Source organism: Neolamprologus multifasciatus, chromosome 12 (assembly GCF_963576455.1).
Source record: "Neolamprologus multifasciatus chromosome 12, fNeoMul1.2, whole genome shotgun sequence".
In the NCBI taxonomy this organism is placed as follows: domain Eukaryota; kingdom Metazoa; phylum Chordata; class Actinopteri; order Cichliformes; family Cichlidae; genus Neolamprologus; species Neolamprologus multifasciatus.
This window is the reverse complement of record NC_140450.1, coordinates 32942423-32956923: the sequence shown is the minus strand read 5'-3', so window position 1 is coordinate 32956923 and position 14501 is coordinate 32942423. Positions and strand designations below refer to the sequence as shown.

Below are 14501 nucleotides of genomic sequence, written 5' to 3'. Positions count from 1 at the left end.
ATAAAAGGCAAAATTCAGTGTGATGTGCATATTACAGGTCAATGCAAAATCTTCACGCCATTTCCCTATTTATGAGACAATCTACCAGACATGTGTGAGTGCGCGCCTGCAATCTTTCTGTCTGCAAACACAATAGCAATAGTTTTGAATGAATTCTGAGTTGTAAGGCTGCACAGTGTGGTATTATTAAAATTTATTAAAAATTTCCATCCTTCCATTATTGTTCAAAAATGGAAAAATAGCCTTATAACTAAGAAACCAACCACAATACAAGTTTGGTGTATTGTCAACAGTGTTGGTCAAGTTACTTGAAAAAAGTAATTAGTAAATAATTACTGATTACACTGGGACAACCTTTAGCACTACTCTCCCTGAATGGCTGACTTCCAAAAAAAGCTAACTGGCTGACGTCCAAAAAAAAAAAACATGTTGGAGGAAGTATTTACGATCAGAATGCTCTCTGCAGTAGTGACATCATGTAGTATGAGCACATGTTGTTCTCCACATGTCCCACAGGGCTTCTTCAGAGTGCAATTTTCTGGGGAATGTCCTCTCCCACATTTCCAACATCATTTTTTTTCCTTTATCCAGGTGGCTCTGGCAGTACAGGTGAGTGTGGCAAAGTCAGTATAGGCACTAAGGTAGTGAAGGGCTTGAAATGATCCCTCTTCTTCAACTGTGGTACAGTGGCAGGGCTAGGAGAAGGATAAGAGTGCTTCGATGCCTGCTGACTGCCAAGCAGAACAGTAGGAGGTTTGACTCTCTGTTGTTTCACTGCTTTCTGATGCTTATACTCAGTATGTGCTGGTGCAGCTGGGAAGGGGCCTGCGATGTGGCACATGCAAAGTCTGGACCTTCCTTTCCAGCCACTCAGCTAGATTAGGTAGAGTGTATATAAGATCACTGCCACTTTGGATAATTCCTCGGTTAAAGCAATGTTCAGCAATTGGAGATTATGTATTGGAATTTCAGGAGCAGGACCACGCCTCCAAACACGCTCCTTCTGGTTGTTATCTATTTAGGTTCCCCCAGTTCATCAAGCTGTTCATTCTCGTTTATGTGCAAACAGGGTCCATTCTCAGCAAATACCTTTAAGCACAGCTTATCTCACAGGAGTAACATAATTTTACTCACCCTTCCATTCGCTACAATCGCCCTCTCGTCCGTCAGCCCATCAGACGAACAACTACTCAAGCTCTCCGTTCATCGCTTTTCCTCTGGCAATCCAAGAAACACACCGAACTTTACAGCAACGTTTCCGAGAGACCGAATGCTGACAACCTTATAGCAGTTTTCTTGCCACCTGACATACGGTCTGCTACGTTGATCCATCCAGTTGTCTTATCTCCGCTAAATCCAGTTATGAAGTAACTCTGGCCGCCCACCACTTCAGCAAAAGCCAGCAGGGTTGCCCACCAGCAAACCCATAACTCCTCTCACATTGCTCCGAAATGGTCCCACAGGCCAGCGCAAGTTAGCCGGAAAGCTGACGGACATCAGCGCCAAACCCAGAAGGCACGCCATACCCATGCGCCCAACAAATCGCCGCTCCAACAGCAAAAGCTACAGCGTGCTTTGTAGCTCCAGCCACCTTCCAGCGCCAGGTAGCAGGGACGAGCTCAGCTCATTACTCCTTCCTCCTAACAGAGGAGGTGGCTGTAACTCAGGAGGTAGAGCTGGTCACCTACTAATCGGAAGGTTGCGGGTTCGATCCTGGCTCCTCAAGTCTGCATGCCAAGTATCCTTGGACACGATACTAACCCCAAGTTGCCCTCCGATGCATCCATCAGAGTGTGAATGTGTGTGAATGTGGTTAGACAGCACTCAGTTTAGAGTCAGTGCTTGTGAGAATAGGTGTGATTGGGTGAATGTGGCATGCTGTATAGAGCGCTTTGAGTACTCCGGGAGAGTCGAAAAGCGCTATATAAGAATCAGTCCATAACACCATTTAATGCAAGCTGGAAATCTGTCGCTAGCTCCATGCTCTACTGTTTCTCCATCGCCGTGATGTTTTCCATCACTCCTTTCGCTAAAGGCTCAAGCAAGTTAGCACTGGGATGCCCGGTTCTTCCCCATCTGTCATTCACAAACGCAGCAGGAAGCTTCCTACCAGCAAACTGCCAGTTTCTCAGCAAAGACAGAAAAACAAAAAAAAAGGCACAGAGTCGCCAGTCGCCATCCCTTGGAGGCAAAATATAGCATGCTTCGGCATCAAGTTGCCAGGTTCCCTGCCTCTCATCCCTCCTCGGCTAAACTCTGCAGCAAACGTCAGCACCGGGTTGCCAGGTTCTCAGCCACTCATCCCTCCAGTGCTAAACTCTGCAGCTAATGTCGTCACCGGGTTGCCAGGTTCCTCTATCCCTCATTCACAAAAGCAGCAGCAAGCCCGGAGTAGATTAAGGTTTCACCTGAAGACAGTCTGGTCTGGCCGCTTCCATTCCATCGGGTCTCACATAGTCTGAGAACCTTGATGGTGTATCTTCTCATCTCACTGGCCACCTGCGCTGACTTGCCACTTTCATACAGGGTTCTGATGTTCCAGGTCCCTATTCTGGTCTTGGCCTTGGCCGTAAGAAGACTTGTCGGCGAGCTGGCTTCCTGAAGGCTTTCGCCGGCATGCGTCATGAGCCCGACTGAAGAGGAGTCTTCCCGTCCAGGCAGTTTTGGGATGTACTTGTTGTTGCAGTTTCTGTAGCATGGCTTATTTTTAAAAGGTGGGTTTGCTAGCCCCATGTCCAACCCTTATCCTTTCTTATCCTGGACTTGGGACCAGGCAATGGTGGACTCTTCCACAAGATGTAGCAGCAAACCGTTCCGGCACCGAGATGCCAGTTTCTCTGCCATCTTTCCTGCCTTCGCAAAGCACTGGCGAATCTTCATGGCACCATGATGCCAGGTTCTGTCCTCTAGTGCTCCTTTTAAGACATCCAAATTGCGCTGTGCACGTAATTCTTCATGGCTTCCCTTTACTTCTCATGTGCTTTCACTAGCATCACCTAGCATCCACCCTCGACACATTCATTCAAGACCTCTCTCTAAGCCAACTCACGGTTCTCACTATGTCTAAACAGCTTATCATCACCCATGAAGTTCAGTGATCTCGCACTCTGCTCTCTGATGATTTTGGGGGTTATTATTATAGAAAATTATTTTCCCTTCAGTCTAACCCTTCCCAAGCTGCTGCCGTCACTTCTGTTCATTTCAGAAATCAGCATAGTAGTTATCGCTACCTTATTAGTAGTAATTGACCTGCGCACAGGTGTTTAATTCGAGTGCCACTGCAGTCAGCTGTTGAGTGCACCAACCAAACATCATCGATCAGGTTTGCCCTGCTCAACACTCGCTTAATCACAAACAAATTGTTTATTTTAAAGGAATCTCTCAACTTCATCTGTTTAACTGAGACATGGCAACAAAACATGGATTATATACATCTGAAGGAAATTTGAAAATCATCAGAACTCCACGTCTTTCGGGACGTGGCGGAGGACTCGCTGTTGTGCACCAGGAAGATTCACATGCAGACTGATGAATTCAGATTCCTTCACTTCATTTGAGCTGCAAATGATTAAGGTCGGCTTTTTGCAAACCTTTTATTGTATTTTAATCTACCGATCCCCTAGACCTGCCGGAGTCTTTCTAACTGAATCTAACGACCTCCTGTCATCCATTATTAAATTGGAAAAGGTGGTAATGTTGGGAGATTTTAACCTTCATATTGATGGTGCATCCTGTAACATGGCTGCTGACTTCGTGACTATCACAGAGTCTTTTAACGTTAATCAGCATGTTTCTGGTCCCACAGATATAAAGGGTCACACATTGGATCTTGTTTTCTCCTTGGGTTTAAATGACATTTGTGTGGAAGATGTCCATGTGAGTGACCATAACTGCATTTATTTTAACTTGTTTTATTTGGAGCCTCCGGCTCCCAAAATAATGATTGAAAGGTGAATTATAATTATTATATTATATTATTAATTATTATTATTATAATTATGCAATGAGTTTATGAACTATTTCAGAAATAAGGTCATTGCCATCAGGTCAAATATCGCTCCATCATCTTCTCAATATCAAACTTACAATTTCCTCTTCTCTGATACTTGGTCCTTTTTTATTCCATTTACTCCATTTTACATTACAAGACATCAGAGTCCTGCTTCGTCATATAAAATTATGGAGTTCCACAGGGTTCGGTGCTAGGACCAATTCTGTTTACATTATACATGCTTCCCCTAGGCAGCATCATTAGAAGACATAGCATACATTTTCACTGCTATGCAGATGACACCCAGCTCTATCTGTCCATGAAGCCAGATAACACACACCAATTAGTTAAACTGCAGGAATGTCTTAAAGACATAAAGACTTGGATGGCCACTAACTTTCTGCTTCTTAACTCAGATAAAACTGAGGTCATTGTACTCGGCGCTGAAAAGCTTAGAAATATGGTATCTAACCAGATTCTTACTCTGGATGGCATTACCTTGGCCTCCAGTAACACTGTGAGGAACCTTGGAGTCATCTTTGACCAGGATATGTCCTTCAACGCACATATTAAACAAATATGTAAGACTGCGTTCTTCCATTTGCGCAACATCTCTAAAATTAGAAATATCCTGTCTCAGAGTGACGCTGAAAAACTAGTTCATGCATTTATTACTTCCAGGCTAGACTACTGCAATTCATTATTATCAGGATGTCCAAAAAACTCACTGAAAAGCCTTCAGTTAAATGCTGCAGCAAGAGTACTGACAGGGACTAGAAAGAGAGAGCATATTTCTCCTGTTTTGGCTTCCCTTCATTGGCTTCCTGTTAAATCCAGAATTGAATTCAAAATCCTGCTCCTCACATACAAGGTCTTAAATAATCAGGCCCCATCTTATCTTAATGACCTTGTAGTACCATATCACCCTATTAGAGCACTTCGCTCTCGCTCTGCAGGCCTACTTGTTGTTCCTAGAGTATTTAAAAGTAGAATGGGAGGGAGAGCCTTCAGTTTTCAGGCCCCCTCTTCTGTGGAACCAGCTTCCAGTTTGGATTCAGGAGACAGACACTATCTCTACTTTTAAGATTAGGCTTAAAACCTTCCTTTTTGCTAAAGCATATAGTTAGGGCTGGACCAGGTGACCCTGAATCCTCCCTTAGTTATGCTGCAATAGATGTAGGCTGCCGGGGGATTCCCATGATGCATTGAGTTTTTCCTTTCCAGTCACCTTTCTCACTCACTATGTATTAACAGACCTCTCTGTATTGAATCGTATCTGTTATTAATCTCTGTCTCTCTTCCACAGCATGTCTTTATCCTGTCTTCCTTCTCTCACCCCAACCGGTCGCAGCAGATGGCCGCCCCTCCCTGAGCCTGGTTCTGCCGGAGGTTTCTTCCTGTTAAAGGGGAGTTTTTCCTTCCCACTGTCGCCAAAGTGCTTGCTCATAGGGGGTCATATGATTGTTGGGCTTTTCTCTGTATCTATGAAGCGCCTTGAGGCGACATTTGTTGTGATTTGGCGCTATATAAATAAAATTGAATTGAAATTGAATAAAACAGACTTCAAGCCCCCTTGATGTCCTTCCATCTTCACTTTTCACTAGTGTGTTTGATTCCATTGGCCCCTGTATTGTGGAAATGATCAATATTTCTCTTCATACTGGCTCAGTTCCCAGCTTCTTTCAACAAGCTGTTATTGAGCCAATATTAAAGAAACCTCAGCTGGATCCATGTCTTCCTAACAGTTATAGACCAATATCCAAATTGCCTTTTATATCGAAGATTAAAGCCCAGCTAGTGAAATGTATCTCAATAGTTAGTGGGGAGTTTGGTGAGTAGGGTGTCCACATGAGGACCACACCTCAACTCTGACGATGAGGGGCCCTCCATTGTACTCAGCATTCCCACCAGAGTTCCAACTGCGGTAGCAAAGTCCTCAAACCCTTGATAACCTCCGGTCCTGACTGCCGGGGCATTCAAAATGTCTTCAGTTCTCCCTGCACTAGCTGCCTTGGCTGTCCATACCTCTATGTGAGGATCTGATACTTACAGTCTTCACTAGTAAGCTGTCCAGACCCTTTAGAGCAGGGGTCACCAACCTTTTTGAAAGTGAGAGCTACTTCTTGGGTACCGATTAATGTGAAGGGCTACCAGTTTGACACACACTTCTCAAATAACAAATTTCCTCAATTTAACTTAATTATGTGTTATCATTAATAATTAATGATATTCATCTATGTAAAGACACTAATTATGTTAATTATTTTTCACCATAATTATAAAGAATGCAAGTAGGAAACAAGGTAGGAATATAAATATCAATATGCAACGCTTTATTTCTATAAATCTTTGCAAGTATTTACATTTTGAAGTGATCACTTCTACAACATTTTCACTTACCACTAACAAATTTTAACAAGTCATGCACTGTTACATACATTATTTTTGTATGTATGTAACATACAAAAAAATCAACTTTCAAATTTTACAGAACTTTTCACCAAATTGACAGCATTTTAAAGCAAATTGTCACATGTTACACTTAACAAACACATTTGTTTTTCAATAATTAAATTCAACTTTGACATGACACTGTAATGTTTCCACTGAGAACATCTAATATGGCTTTCTTTGTCTGTTAGTGGGAAACCTGGCATTGCATGCTGTTCACCAGTGTGTTGTAATCTGGGGTGTAACTTGACACTGCAACTCTGAGTGAGTCTTGCAGATGTGCATCAGAGAGGCGTGTTCTGTGTTTGTTCTTGATGAAGTTCATGTCAGAAAAGGCTGATTCACAAAGATAGGTTGAACCAAACAGGCTGGCAACCTTCATAGCTGCTGTGCATACACCACTGTACTTTTCTGTGTCAACAAGGCACCAAAAGTTTGGTGCACCCTGATAGGCTTTGAGGTGGACGTCATTTTGCAATGTTACAATTTCGATTTCCACCTGTCCAGCATCCAAGCTGAACATTGAACTTAGTTGCTCAGCAATGCATGTTGTGTCCACATTCATGAAAGGATTGGAAACAAATGAGACACATGGCTCAAGCTGATCAAGGTCACAAAACCTGTTCTCAAACTCTTGACCAAGGCGGTTTATGACTTGAGTGTACTTTTCTGCAACTTTGTCAAAAGTCTCAAATGCAGAAGCGTTGTCTTTCAGCACCATCTGCACAGAGGGAAAGTGCAGCACCTTTTTTCTCTGTAAATGCACAGAGAAAATGCTCATCTGGGTTTTAAATCCATTTAAAGCACTTATCATGTCAGCAACAGTCTTACCTTTGCCTTGCAGCTCACAGTTCAAATGGTTCAGTTTCCCAGTAATGTCTGTTAAAAACGCAAGGTCAAGTGTCCACTCAGTGTCCTCCAGCAGAGATGTGTCTTCCCCTTTGGATTGCTTGAACTCCTTGATTTCACCCAAAAGTGACAAAAAACGAAGCAAAATCCGTCCCCTGCTGAGCCATCGGATTTCCATATGTAGTAGCAGGTCACCATATTCAGCTGACAGCTCCTCCAATAGCACCTTGAATGTTCTGTGCTGTTTAGCTCTGGAGCGGATGCTGTTTATGATCTTCACGACGGGAGTCATGACGTGCTCGAAGCCGATAACCTTTGCGCATAACGCCTGCTGGTGAATGATGCAGTGGTAATGCATGAAGTTTGGGAACTCTGTGTCACCTTTACAGTGAGCGATGAATCCCGTATGTCGGCCGATCATAGCAGGAGCCCCGTCGGTAGTCACTGATACCAGCTTTTCCAACGGTACCTTTTTCTTCGCGAAAAACTCCTTCACCGCGTTATAGATGTCAACTCCCTTCGTAGTTGTCTTTAGCGGCAGTAGTGTCAGAAGTTCTTCTTTTGTGGAAAAACCATCAAATACCATCCGGATAAAGACTATCAGCTGTGCTGTACTGCTGCTGTCGACGGACTCGTCACACTGGATGCTAAACCAACTGCTCTTTGCCAGATCCTGATCCAACTGATCGGCCAAGTTCCCGGACATAGCCGACACTCTTCTAACAATTGTAGTTGCCCCCAGCTGGACATCGGAGAGAGTGGTGATTACATCGTTTCCATATTTCTCGTCTTTAAGCACAGTTTTTGCAATTATCATCATTGCTTCTTTGAAAACCTCCCCGTCTAAAAATGCCTTCTTTTTCTTAATCATGAAATGTGTAGCTCTAAATGAGGCTTCGGTTGCTTTTTGAGAGTTTTTCACCGGTCTCGTGAAAAAAGACTGCTGTTTGCTCAAACCTGCCTTTAATTCGCGGGCCTTTTCCGCTCGCAGTGTGCTGCCCTTTGGGTAGTTAGCATGGTAGCTTGTGTGACACGTTCGGAAATGTCTCTCCACGTTGTGCCGCTTTGCCGTTGCCACAGTTGCCCCGCAAATGAGACACACACATGAATCTTTCACGGTGGTAAAAAAGAACTCTTCCTCCCATTCACTGTGAAAATTATATGTTTTCTTCCTTTTTTCCGCCATGTTTTCCTCATCTCCTCACCTTTGCCTTTGCTGGTCTTCACGGCAACTGTTTCTGTGGAGACCAGCTAGCACTAAATATTAGATCATGATCTAATATTTAATAATAAACTTTTTTATATATATATTATCTCTAACAAATTAACACCAATGCAATTGTGATTAAAAAAAAAACAGCAAGAAAAAATAAAAATAGATGCAGCTTACTGGTAAGTTGTTATGGTGAGCTACTTTTAGAACAGGCGGGCGACCTGGTGCCCGCGGGCACCGTGTTGGTGACCCCTGCTTTAGAGCATAAGAAAATCACTTTCTTTCCCTGAACTGTATACAGTCAGTTTAGGTTTAGGAATGCCAAATGATGAAGCAATTGCCATTTCCATCATAATGGGCTGATGAGAGCTGTCTACTGGGTGAGGTGTTGGATAATAGTGCTGAACATGGGGTGTTCTAGGATAATGCACAGGTGGATATGGTGGTGGAGCAGACTGCCAGTCCCTGGGAAGTGCATCATACTCTCATGTGAAGGCTGTGTGCAGGCAGGAAAATGCAGACTCACGGAAACGTGAACTCAAAAGGGTAACAAAACTAGGAATACAAAATAAGCTTACGCAGACAGAACACACAGCAAGATGAGGGTAGATCACAACACCGACAAACTGAAACACAGGGCTTAAATACATAGAGGGAGCAATCAGGGAATGGGAAACAGGAGGGAAACACAGCTGGGGCAAATCAGGCCTAAAGAGACAAAGGAAGCACAACCAGACACATTTACATGAGACACGGACTTTCAAAGTAAAACAGGAAACATAACTCAGACTGAACTTACAGACACAGACTCACAGGCAGGCACTACAACAGAGGGAACAGAGACGTGGGACCAGGGCAGACACAGACACTGACTGGACATGGGGATATAGCAGACAGGGGAGACAGCAACTAAGGATTACAGAGAGACATAAACCATAAGACAGAACTCTAACAAAGAAACCAAAGACTAGAAATTATAAATAATATAATAAACTCAAAACCCTGGGTCAACGACCCAGGCATCCTAACACATACTGCTGCTCTGGCGGGGCATGCTCAGGCTGTAAAGGTGTGGTAGGGGGCACTGGCTGAGGCACATGTGGTTCTGGCTGCATTGAAGCAGGAGGTACAGGCTGCTTTGGCAACGGAGGCAAGCAGGCTGGAGGAGCTGTGGATGCGGAGGCCGGTATAGGCATGGCTTCTGAAGCAGGTTGTGTGTTTGATGCAGCAGTGTCAACCTGCCCTTGAGGAGCAGGGACTTGTGTGGAGTGTGTAGAGCCTGCTGCTGAATGGTACGTGCAGCTCTTGGACTGGGAGGCCGAACAGGGTAACCCAGTTCTAAATGGGGGACGCTACTGTAATGTGGCTGAAATGCGGCATAGTGGTATGAAGGGTGAGGCAGATGTGCACTCTGTGGATACGAAGGCAATCTGACCCTGTCCATTTCCACTTCAAGTTCTTTCATCTGCTGGCTAATTGTTCATCTATCTAGCCATCTATCCTCTGAACTTGCCGTACCATAACGAATAGCTGCAGGGTAGCTAGGGGAACACCCAGGGCTGAGTGGTGCAGAATAAGTTAGTCTCGGTGGTGATGCTGGTCTTACTGTGGGGCTATAAAGACGGTGAGCTGGGTAGGTGAGTTCGAAGTCCTCCAGATGTCCAGAAAAGCATTGCATCCTGCACGGGGACTCAGTGCAGGCTGGTCATTGTTAAACTCTCTGGGTGTAGCCATAGCGCAGCATGTATACATCTGGCTAGATGGACCACCTGTAGAATATATATATATATATATATATATATATATATAGAGAGAGAGAGAGAGAGAGAGAGAGAGAGATACCAATACTGGAAGAGCATATGGGAGAAGGACGCAACCCATAACGGCAATGCTCAGTGGCTAGTGGATCTGAGGGCAGACCATAGCGACCTCCCTGAACAGGGTCCAGTAACCATCACAGTGGCAGATATCCAAGAAAGGGTCTCCAGTATGAAGAGTTGGACAGCACCAGGGCCCGACATGGTTAACGCCTACTGGCTAAAGAAGCTGACTGCACTCCACGAGCGTCTGGCAGCACAAATGAACCAGCTGCTAGTTAACGAGGGACACCCGGAATGGCTAACCGAAGGTCGGATGGTCCTGATCCCCAAGGACCCCAAGAAGGGACCAGTCCCCTCCAACTACCGACCAATAACCTGCCTCAGTACTACATGGAAGCTCCTGTCAGGCATCATATCGGCTAAGATGAACAGGCACATGGGTCAATACATGAGCGGGACACAGAAAGGAATTGGCAAGAATACCAGAGGCGCAAAACACCAGCTACTGGTAGACAGAACAGTCAGCCGAGACTGCAAGACCAGACTGACCAACCTGTGCACCGCCTGGATTGATTACAAGAAGGCCCATGACTCAATGCCCCACAGCTGGATACTGGAATGCCTAGAATTGTACAAGATCAACGGGACCCTAAGAGCCTTCATCAGGAACTCAATGGGGATGTGGCGTACAACACTAGAGGCCAACTCCAAGCCCATAGCACAAGTCACTATCAAGTGCGGGATCTACCAAGGAGATGCTCTGTCCCCACTGCTGTTCTGCATAGGCCTGAATCCCCTCAGTGAGATCATTAACAAGACTGGCTACGGATACCGACTACGGAACGGAGCAGTTGTCAGCCACCTCCTGTACATGGATGACATCAAGCTGTATGCCAAGAGTGAACGAGACATCGATTCACTGATCCACACTACCAGGCTATACAGCAATGACATTGGAATGTCGTTCGGACTGGAGAAGTGTAGTCGGATGGTAACAAAGAGAGGGAAGGTAGTCAGAACTGAGGGGATTGAACTACCAGAAGGCAACATTGCAGACATAGAGGACAGTTACAAGTACCTGGGGATCCCGCAGGCGAATGGGAACCATGAAGAGGCCGCTAGAAAAGCTGCAACCACCAAGTACCTGCAGAGGGTCAGGCAAGTCCTGAGGAGTCAGTTGAACGGTAAGAACAAGAACCGGGCCATCAACACGTACGCCCTGCCCGTGATCAGGTACCCTGCTGGGGTAATAGGCTGGCCAAAGGAGGAGATAGAAGCCACTGACATAAAGACAAGAAAGCTCCTTACCATGCATGGAGGGTTTCACCCCAAGTCCAGCACCCTGAGGCTGTACGCTAAGCGGAAGGAAGGGGGCCGGGGACTGGTGAGTGTCAGCACCACAGTCCAGGATGAGACAACGAACATCCAAGAATACATCACGAAGATGGCCCCAACTGACAGTCTGCTCAGTGAATACCTCAGGCAGCAGAAACCCAAGAAAGAGGAGGGAGACGAGGAACCATCATGGAAGGACAGGCCCCTGCACGGTATGTACCACCGGCAGATAGAGGAGGTGGCTGATATCCAGAAATCCTACCAGTGGCTGGACAAAGCTGGACTGAAAGATAGCACAGAGGCACTAATCATGGCAGCACAAGAACAAGCTCTGAGTACAAGATCCATAGAGGCTGGGGTCTATCACACCAGGCAAGACCCCAGGTGCAGGCTGTGTAAAGATGCCCCAGAGACAATCCAGCACATAACAGCAGGGTGCAAGATGCTAGCAGGCAAGGCATACATGGAACGCCATAACCAAGTGGCCGGCATAGTGTACAGGAACATCTGTGCTGAGTATAACCTGGAAGTCCCAAGGTCAAAATGGGAAATGCCCCCAAGGGTGGTGGAGAATGACCAAGCTAAGATCCTGTGGGACTTCCAGATACAGACGGACAAGATGGTGGTGGCTAACCAACTGGACAGGGGTGGTAGACAAACAGAAGAAGACGGCCGTAGTGATCGATGTAGCGGTTCCGAATGACAGCAATATCAGGAAGAAGGAACACGAGAAGCTGGAGAAATACCAAGGGCTCAGAGAAGAGCTCGAGAGGATGTGGAAGGTGAAGGTAACGGTGGTCCCCGTGGTAATCGGAGCACTAGGTGCGGTGACTCCCAAGCTAGGCGAGTGGCTCCAGCAGATCCCGGGACTAACATCGGAGATCTCTGTCCAGAAGAGCGCAGTCCTGGGAACAGCTAAGATACTGCGCAGGACCCTCAAGCTCCCAGGCCTCTGGTAGAGGACCCGAGCTTGAAGGATAAACCGCCCGCAGGGGCATGCTGGGTGTTTTTTTTTTTGGCTCTCTCTACTTTAAAAAAGTAGTATCATAGAAAGTTTTAGTTAGTCTTTGTATTACAATGCAATTTAAGTGCATCCGGATTTCACTGTTTAATTTTTCAACCTTTTCAGTCGGTTTTCTTTGGACTCACTGTTGTCTTACTTGTCTCCCTTCCTGCTGCTTCTCTCTCTCTCTCTCTGTGTGTGTGTGTGTGTAATAGAATCCCATCGTTCACTTTAAAGATCCGGATCTAAGACCTGTTTTGTTTCCGACTGACAAATCTCTGTTTTTACTGACATTGTTTGTACTGACAACATAGAGGATTATAGGGAATAATATCCCAGTATCACGGCAAATGTAATAGACATGCTGGACGAATGTGTGGATATCATGCTTTGCTTCTCCTAAGCATTACATTTAAACCCATACTTAAGTTACAGTACCAGCATCGATATTTATAAGCCAACATGAAAACAAATCTTTAAAGAGATATTACTAAAACATTTACATGTAAATGCATATCAGCTACCTAGGATAATCCTACCTGGTATAGAAGGAACCTGGAATGTAGTTCATACCTTCCTTGGTCGAAAACGACTTGTTTAAGTCACAAATCTACTATCAAGTCTTCCCAGTCCCCTAAAGAATATCAGCTTACATTCAACATCTTTCTGATTCGTCTGTGAAGGTTCTCAGTCATCCAGGTCATCGTAGTCAAAGGAGCTTGCAAAGAAAAGTGTCTGGACTTCTTTAAGTTGCTTGAAGACGTTTCACCTCTCATCCGAGAAGCTTCTTCAGTTCTAAGGTCAAATGGTGGAGAGTCCCAGATTTAAACCTAGTGGGAGTTTCCCCCCCACAGAGGGATAAAAGGACCCCCTGATGATCCTCTAATCGCCTGAGCCAAGGTGTGAAACTGGGTGTGGGTCCCAATCAGCCAGGGTTTTGGGTGAGCTCATTGTGAAACCTGGCCCCACCTTATCATGCGAATTCCTGAGGTCAGATGGCCCAGGATGTGAGTGGGCGTTAAGGATCTGGGGAGGGAACTCAAAACTGGATTATAGATGGCAGACAGTTGGTGTCTTAAACCACCGCCTCTGTTTGCTCACAGTGGACATAGATGGCTTCTTTCACTCCTCTTTCAAACCATCTGTCCTCTCTGTCCAAAATGTGAACATTGGCATCCTCAAAAGAGTGTCCTTTATCCTTAAGATGCAGATGGACAGCTGAGTCTTGTCCTGTGGAGGTGGCTCTTCTGTGTTGTGCCATGCGCTTGTGAAGTGGCTGTTTGGTCTCTCCAATGTAGAGGTCTGGGCATTCCTCGCTGCACTGTACAGCAAACACCACATTGTTAAGTCTGTGTTTTGGCGTTTTGTCTTTCGGGTGAACCAGTTTTTGTCTGAGTGTGTTGCTGGGTCTGAAATGTCATGTCATGCTTGGAGAAAACTCTCCTGAGTTTTTCTGATACACCGGCTACATAGGGGATGACAATGTTGTTGCGTCTGTCCTTCTTATCCTCCCTCGCTGGTGTCTGATCTTCTTTTCTGTGCCTCTTTGCTGACTTTAAGAATGCCCATTTAGGATAGCCGCACGTTTTGAGTGCTTCCTTTACATGTGTGTGTTCCTTCTTTTTTCCTTCAGGCTCAGAGGGAACATGTTCTGCCCGGTGGTGTAGGGTCCTAATTACTCCAAGTTTGTGTTCCAGAGGGTGATGGGAGTCAAACAGGAGGTACTGGTCCGTGTGTGTGGGCTTCCGGTAAACTTCGATGTTGAGGTTGCCATTCTCTTCAATGTGCACGGCACAGTCCAGGAAAGGCAAACAGTTATCCTTTGTGTCTTCCCTAGTG

General features: G+C 45.5%; 1 pseudogene across 1 annotated transcript in view; it reads left to right on the top strand.

The window, feature by feature from the left end:
* Positions 1-14501, top strand: part of LOC146507342 (glutathione hydrolase 5 proenzyme-like) — a 32528-nt pseudogene that overhangs the window by 488 nt on the left and 17539 nt on the right. The gene's annotated exons all lie outside the window — the stretch shown is intronic.